The sequence below is a fragment of the Elaeis guineensis genome, chromosome 7, assembly GCF_000442705.2.
Source record: "Elaeis guineensis isolate ETL-2024a chromosome 7, EG11, whole genome shotgun sequence".
Lineage (NCBI taxonomy): Eukaryota > Viridiplantae > Streptophyta > Magnoliopsida > Arecales > Arecaceae > Elaeis > Elaeis guineensis.
The window spans coordinates 22,741,254-22,750,481 of NC_025999.2; positions in this window are offsets into that span (position 1 = coordinate 22,741,254).

A 9,228-nucleotide genomic window follows, 5' to 3' on the forward strand; every position below is an offset into this window, starting at 1 on the left:
CAACAATGGCTGCACTGATCAATGTATTACTTTGCGGCATCCTTTGATCCTTTGTTTTCCTCTTTTGTGTTTCTTAATTTGTAATTATCTTTGCGTGTACATGAATTTTAATTTACTTCTTAATGCAATCAGCCCAAGGGGCTGCCTTCTGCCTCAGCAGTATATCCTACTAGCTGATTTCAAAGTACAACTGCCATACAAAGGAAGGCAGTGCCAACTGTTGCAATTGAACTAGAGAAAATAAAGAAAAGGGCTCACTTTATTGTTGATATGCCTCTAACGTGTCAACTTGTCATTAGATAAGAAAGGTTGCTATTAACAAAATACCAACATAGACTTGCTGTGTCCTAAATTACTTCGATGCTCAAATTCGCCGGAAGTCACCATTCTGAAATGGTCTTTTTGGAGATTTGAAAAACCCATGTGAATGGACAAAGAAATAAATTAGACATGCAATTAGGACCTGACAGGTTTCTTGGATGCTTTTCAATTCTGGATCCACTGTGAACAATTGAATTGAATAATAGAGGTGGGTCGGGTTAAGAAAGACCTCAAATTCATTGAAAAATAATAGTTCTTGATGGTTTTCTTGGAGATTTTACCCAAAAAAAAAGTTATCTAAATCTTTAAATCTCAGAGAAAATTAAGGTAGATGGAGAGAAAATTGAACTTACAATCTAAGCAGGCCAGAGAAGGGTTTTGGATGCTTTCCAGTTCTTGATCTCTCGCCATCTCCCAGACTCCCACCACCTGGATCTCTTCGCCCCACTTCTCATTCCAAGAGTCAAAAGCAAGGCATTAGGGTAAGAAGCGAAATGATCAATGAGAAATAGGAGAAAGAAGGAAAGAAAAGGAGGGAGGCCAGTGGCGAATACCTAATAGAGAGGTGCCGGGCTGCCGCTAGGGGTGGAAGGGGGGTGGCCATCATTGCTATCTCAATAGGTGGGAGGTTTGGAGTGGCTTAGAGGATCATGTCGAAGAGAAGATCGGCCAAACCACCATCGAGCCACCGCTAGGGGTGGAGGGGGGTGGCCGCCACTGCTATCTCAACATGTGGGAGGCTTGGAGCAGCTGAAAGGATCATGTCGAAGAGGAGACCGGCCAAACCACCGTCGGGCCACCGCTAGGGGTGGACGGGGGCGCTAAGGAGGAAACTTAGATGTCGGCTAGGGTTTTGGAGTGGAGGAGATCGAAGTGGGGAGTTTATATCTAAACTTTTTTACTACAGTAAAATGCTATCGTAAAAGAAAAAAAATAATATAAACATAGTACCTATGATACTTTGCCATCGTAAAAATTCTAGATTATTTACCACAGTACCTTGTCATTGTAAAAATTCTATTTTTTACTATGGGATTCGATTGCCATCGCAAATAGCAATTAAAATGAATCTTTTATTTGTGAAGGTGGCTTGCCGTCGCAAATAAACTTTTTGCGATGGTAAATCAGCCATCGCAAATAGTCCCATCGCAAAAAATTCTTTTTCTTATAGTGTTCATTGTAGGTATCTAAGTACATAAGAACTCTAGTAGTCTCTCTCTCAAGTGGCTTACCAAACTCTCTAGAAACTAAAGTGAGATAGGCCTTCACCCTGCTAGTTGCCTCTTACATCTATTGAAACATCAGGGTTGGAAGGGGATGCCCTGAATCATGTGGTACATCACGACCACATCTCTCTCTAAAATAAAGTCAAACTTCCCCATCTTTGGAAAGAGAATCTGCCCTATGATGTGGTGGAGAAGCCACATCTTGATGGATAATTTGTTTGCCAAGATCTCCAAAACATCAATCTGCTGCCTCTCCAAAATCACTCACAGAGCTGCCTCTTGATCTAAAGGTCTATTGGGTGCAACTCCAATCTTGTCAACTAAAAAATTCATACAAGTTACTGCTTGCTCAAAATAATGTGGGTTTTTTTCACTAAAGACTCGATGGCTCCTAGTCCTCTACGTAAATTGCCACAAAACCCCCATACAAAATCGGGGTAGGTCAGTAGGTCAAGACTATACAATAACTCCCAATCTTGCTCTTTAATCCATCACCCAATCTCAAAGTTCTCCCACTTAAAGAACTCAAAATAAATTTTGTGGCCGGTGGTCACCATACAAGAGGCACTATAGATAGAGGGGAATGTGGTGGAGGGGAAGGAATGGACTTATGGTGGGAAGGAGTGTCATTTCAGGCTTTGGTCCTCCTTTTGTCTTGGTCTTGGACACGAGAGTGCTTCCACCAATCAGCCAATTACTTTTTTGGACCTATTTATGCTAAAAATAGAAGGAATCGAGGGAAAATGACAAGTGGAAGACTCAAAAAAGTCTAGCAAAATAGTGTAGAGGGACCTAGGCAAGTTGTGCAAGCATAAAGAAGTTTCAGGAAGGGATGGCTTGGCTTTAAACAAGTGGTCCTGATAAAGAGTTGACTCATAAATTTTGTACGAGTCGACTCGAGTTGGTGTTGAGTTGAACTTAAGTTCAGTCTTAAGCTAAAAATGTTGGCTTTTTAAAGAAAAATCAATAACTAAAGCAAAGAGATGACTCTTGGGATCACAAACTAGGAATATTCAACTTGGAATCAATCACATATGGTTCACAGGATGATTAAATTAGAAAGTTCCAAAGAGAGAAAAAGGGGCTAGAAAAATGATTAATTAAAGGGATCATACAATCTTAACTCTCTTTTAATCATATGAAACTTTTCCTATCTTAAAAGTTTTAGTGAAGATGTCAGCTAATTGTCTATCAGTGCTCACAAAATTAAATATTACATCATCATTTTGAATATGGTCTCTTATTAAGTGATATCTTATCTCAATGTATTTAATTTTAAGTACTGATTTAGATTTTTAATTAGATTTATTGTACTATATGTTATTATATTTTATAAAAAAATATTTAATTTAATATCATAATCCTCTAATTATTGTCTAGTCCATAAGATTTGAGCATAACAACTTATGGCTGTAATATACTCGACTTCTGTTATTTTTGATAATACTATCAAATTTTATTTCTTGCTAAACCAAGAGATTAAGTTAACTTTTAAAAATTAGTAAGTTTTATTTGTACTTTTTTTATCAAGTTTACTACCAGCAAAATTAAAATCAAAAAATCTAATCAAGTCGATAAAAGAATGTCTAGAGTACTATAAACCAATACTGAAAGTACCAATTAAATATCTAAAAATTTTTTCAATAGAAAATAAATATGATTTTTTAGGATTAGATTAAAATCTAGTATACATATAAATACTAAATATTATATCAAGTTTGCTAGTAATAATACAAAGTAATGATCCAATTATACCTTGATAAAGTTTGAGATCAATACTCTTGCCATTCTTATTTTTGTTAAGCTTGCATAAGGGACTCATGGGTGTGCCAATTGGCTTACTATTCTTCATTCCAAATTTTTTAAGCATTTTCTTTATATACTTGGTTTAGTTAATGAAATTATCCTCTTCAGTTTGCTTGATTTGGAGTCCAAAAAAGAAGATTAATTCTCCCATTATGCTCATCTCAAACTTTCTCTGCATTAATTTAGTAAATTTTTGATAAATATATTTATTAATAGCACCAAAAATAATATCATTCATATAAATTTGTACTACCAATAAATTATCATCTCTTTTTTTCAAAAATTAAAGAGTATCTATATTTTCTCTATGAAAATTATTGTCAAGCAAAACTTTACTTAATCTTTCATACTATGCATGAAGTGCTTGCTTCCAGCTATACAATACTTTATTTAGTTTGAAAATATAATATGAGAAAGCATGATTTTCAAAACCAATAGGTTAATTATTTACTATATTTTTTCAGCAATATATCCATTCAAGAATATACTTTTAATATCTATTTAATAAAGTTCAAAATTCATGAAGTATGTAAATGCAAGTAATAATCTAATAGCTTCTAATCTAGTAATAAGAGTAAATATTTCATCAAAATCAATTTTTTCTTCTTGATTATAATAGTTAGCAACTAATCTAGCCTTGTTTCTTACTACTATTCTATTTTCATCTAATTTATTTATATATATCTATTTTGTTCTAGTTATAGGGTGATCTATAGGTCTACTTACTAATATCCAAATCTTATTTCTTTCAAATTGATTAAGTTCTTCTTGCATTGTATCAATCTATTTAAGATTATTTTCATATTTTTCAATTATGTTTCCCAGAGATGGCAATCCAAGAAAGGGAGGAGGGGTTGAATTGGGTTTCTTAAAAAATCATTTGAAGAACTTGTATCGATCCAACAAATAAATTTGAATATATTTGTGGAGTGCTTAGCAGAAAATAAATATACAATAGAAGATTAAATATAAATAGAAATATAATTACAAATACAAAAGATTTAAAGTGATTTGATTCTTAACTCAATATCTACATCCACTTTGTAAATCAATCCACTTAAAAATTCTAACTAGAATCCCACAAGATTATAATTTGATTATTTTATGGGTTCATAATCTAATCCCATTGATTTTTTGGGTTCATAATCTAATCTAGTTGATTTTTTATATCTCACAAATCAAAACTCTACAATCGATTATTATCTTGGGCTCACAATCAGTCCAATTGATTCTTACTGGCTCACCAACTATAAAATCTTACACCATCTGATTTATGGCTCGGATCAACCCTTGAAAACCTAAGTTTCTTCTTTAAGAAACTTGTCTCAATAGTTTAAAAAAGAATATACAAGAATTTAAAATATAAATAATAAACTCTTCAAACAGTTGAAGAAGTCGATGTGGTTGAGCTCTTGAATTGCTTGAACTTCTTTTTTGAATGCTTAAGGAAGATTTGATGAAGAGTTGAATATTCTTGCTCGGTGGTTGTTGGCTCAATTCAATGCACTCTTCCTCTTTTTTAAGTTAAGTAAATATAGAAAGGTCAGAATTGAAGGCATTTCCAATTTTCTTCCTCTCTCTCTTTTTGTTTCACTCAAAAGCTTGAATATTTCCTTCAATAAATTTAATAGCTTAGTTCTCCATTTGAATTCTTCACTTTGATAACCTAAAAAATGATTGAAATTAATGCACTAGCCATTGAAAGCTCAAAAATAGTCATTACAAATAAAATAATCCAAAAAATTAATTGTTATTCTATTAGAAATTTATAAATTGGCTCACCCTAGCTCTTAGTCAGCTAATCTGAAGTACTGAGTCAACTAAGTGAAACTCAGAGACGGCTCGGGAATAGATGCAAAATTTTTTACTTTCTGTCTGTTCTGTCTATCTAAGATTGGGTCGGCTCAGATTTTTTCTTAGTTACTAACTTTCATAACTTCGTTGGCTAACTGATTTTCTAGATGGACTTAGAGAACTTATAAATTTTTACTACTTTCTATATTCTTCTATCTTTGAGATGGAGTCAGCTATCCCATTCTTGTATATTGGCTCAACTCTAGTCTTGGTTGGCTATGTTATTTTCATGGTTAGCTCAAAAAAATTTTTAAAATCTTCAATCTTTTATCTTCACCCTGAGTCTAAGACTGAGTCAACTATCCAAATAAGTGAGTCGGCTATGATCCTATCTTGGTCAGCTCATATGAGAACTTAGATCAGCCTAGGAAAATTATTTGAATTTCAACTTTTTCTATCCTTTTCTTTGAACTGAGACTGGATCGGCTAAACTTCTTTCTTAGTCTATTCAAAGGCATCCTATCTGTGCCAAAATTGATTTTTTCTAATTTTAAGTAGCCTTCTTTGTTCAAATATATTCTAGGCTAGACTTATCTTCTCAAACTTAATTTTTAAATTGTTGAGAAGTCTTTTTAGGTTAGATTTTCTTTTATCAAATTTTTTTCATGCCAAACTCAATATCTTTGCTTTTAAAACTTGAATCTTTAACTTGGGAACATAGAATCACTTAAATTTGAGAGGACTTTCTCTTGGTAATCATGATTTGTACTTAAACTTTTTTGATATTATCAAAATCAATTATAGAGCAAACAAAATTGATTTTGACTCCATTTAAGATATAAAAGCTAAATGATCATTGATATTTCTCAAAAAAGATCGTATTCTTATTTTTTATGATGGATCACCAATGATAAAATCTTATGAGTGTCCATAGGCATACCTCTATTTTTTGGATGGATTTTTATTTTATCTTTGAGTGCTTTGATGGTTTTCTTCTTCCTCTTCAACATCCTTATCATTTCCTTCATCATTTTTTGCTGGAATTTTTCTTAAAGTAAGATTTTTCATTCTTTTATCCAGGGTTTCGGTATCATCATTAACAATATCTTTCTTTCTTGAAGATATGACATTAGATTTAGCAAATATAACATGAATAGATACTTCAACAATAAATATTTTCTTGTTGAAGATTCTATATGCCTTGCTAGATGAAGAATATCCCAAAAAGATACCTTCATCCAACTTGACATCGAATTTATCGATCTTATCTTTTCTATTATTTAAAATAAAGTATTAGAAACCAAAAATATGAAATAGCTAATTTGATTTTCTTCCCTTCTAAAGCTCATAAAGGATTTTTTTAAAAAAATTAATCAGATTGAAGTATGGTTTAAAATATAACATGTTGTATTAATTATTTTACCCTAAAATTATCTTGGAAGATCACTTTCATATGATATGGTTCGGACCATTTCTTTTAAAGTCTTATTTATTTTGTACAATCCTATTTTACTGAGATATCCTAGGTGTAGAAATGTTATGTTCAATTTCTTTTTCATTACAAAAGCTTTCAAATTATTAATTTTTAAATTCAATTCTATGATCACTTTTAATATAAATAATAGTAGCTAGAATTTTTTTATTTAAAATTTTTCAATAAAATATTAAAAATATAAAAAATATTTCATCCTTTTGAGATAAAAATATAATCTAAGTAAAATAAGAGAAATCATCAACTATCATAAGTCCATATCTTTTTCTCCTAGGCTTGTGGCCTTACTAGATCCAAATAAGTCCATGTGAATCAATTTTAAAGGTCTAAAACAAGATTTTTTTTTTGATTTGAGAAAACTTTTAGTTTGTTTTTCAAATTAATATACATCATAAATTTTATTCTTTTCAAATTCATCTTTAGTAAACCTTTAACATGATCCCTTTTAATAAGCTTTGAAGTCAAATCCATGTTAGCATGTCTTATCTACAATACTATAATCAACTAGTCTCATTGACTTTAGCATCCATTATAAGTTGACATTGATTATTTTTTATGGAAAGGTCATCTAGATCAATCATGTAAATATTGCTATATCTATATCCAATGGGTACAATACCATTGTTATTGGGACTAGAAATAATACATATTAAAGATTCATAAATAAATTTAAAATTTTTATCATAAAGTTGACTAATACTAAGTAAATTATATTTTAAACCATTTACTAATAAAACACTCTCAATGTTGGTAGAAGTGATACAAGTGTTACCAATTCCAACCATATGTTATTTGTCATTATTAAAAAAATAATGTCTTGCAAGCCAATCGCATAGATGATATGGTGGGACTTTTCTATTTTATCTTCCTACTCATATATATAGCATTGATTAATAATATGAGGTTTTATGTTTAATTATATGCTGTATCTTATTATCTCATTTGTACTTAATAAGATTATGATGAACCTCATAGATTGGGACAATGATTTTAGAGTCATGATAAGATAATACTAGTAAGATCTAAAATCTTGATAGTCCCAATCTTAAATATTTTTACTTATAGGATTATTGAGTTAGAGATTAATGATACCGATAAAACTAGCACATCCTATATATGCCCAAAAGAGAGCGTGATTGATCCCACAATCACTTATGTGGAGACATAACGCCAAGGTGTAGGTACTCATTAGAGAATGAGTTCATTGAATTGATCTGTTGAGAGAACATCTGATGGAGTCTTACTAGTATGTCAATAGATAGTTCTCTGATGAAAGTGATCTTTAGATATGAGATCACCATGATATTTTGTGTATATTGATCTATATCTTAGCCCATACTTTAGCATGATTCTCTGGGTATGGTGAAGTATGTATGAAGGTTGTGAGTGATCAACAAAGAATTGGTCACTTCTTGTAAGAAGAGAGAACATCCTATATGATCTCATAGAATGATGACTCGAAAAGTCTTTAGTCAAAGTAGGATGAAAATTAAAAAAAAAAATTAATATTTCATCAATCGAGTCATTATTATCAAATCAAGATATATATAGATAAGTATTTGGGTATGACATGATTTCATGTCCATAGCTTATCTAGGATGTTATATGATCGAAAGATTGAATTACATAGCAATTATTCATAAAAGGATGTTTTGATTATTCCACTAAAATTTCACATCTTCTAGATAGTCATGATATGTTGCTAGACGTCAATCTTGACTTATAGGCTCTTATAAATTAAAGAATTTAATTCAATCATTAATTTGAAGGGATTCTAATTAATTGATGTACTTAGGATTAATATGTTTTGAGCATAATTAATTAGAAGAGTTCTAATTAAGTTAGTTGGACACGAGTCTGGGCTTGCTGTTGGCTAGATGTGGAAGCCAATAGATCACACACTTATAGAATTATTATCAAAGACTTAAGATTAGTAGCTTATTTAATTTGGGCCTTGGAGGGCCTATTTGGATAAAGTACTAAGGTTATGGATTTATATGAAATCCTAGAGGATTTTACATAAGCATGCTAGCACATGTCAAATCCTAACTAAGCCCTTAAGAGCTCGAACAGTCAAAGAGTTGATGCCAAGAGATTGGATGCCAAAGAATTTGTGTACCTAGCAAACTCTCATGTCAAAGAGTTGACACCAAGAAGACTTGATGCTCTAGGACTCTCATGTGAAAGAGTTCACATTATAAGAGGCTTCGCACCTCTTCCTTATGAAGAACCTTTTGACACCCAAGAAGAGTTCTTGGTGATGGTAAAAAGAGAAAAGAAAAGAGGGGGTGTTGAATCTCTTGAGAAGGGAGCTAGAAAAAGAGTTGAGAGAGAGATCCTTGATCAATTCTTGCATGGACTAGCATTGGAGAGCATTTGTTTGGGTGTTTAGTGGAAATCAAACAAGCAAGAAACATTCTAGGATCTTCTTAAAGGTATCTATATTCTCCTTTTTTATTTGATTGTTCTTTGATTTATATTTGATTGTAATCATCAAGTGATCTTGGTTTTGGATTTGATCTTATGTTTTCAATCATTGAATATATATAAAAATTTGAAAATCCCATCTTTTGCTGCGCATTAGAATCT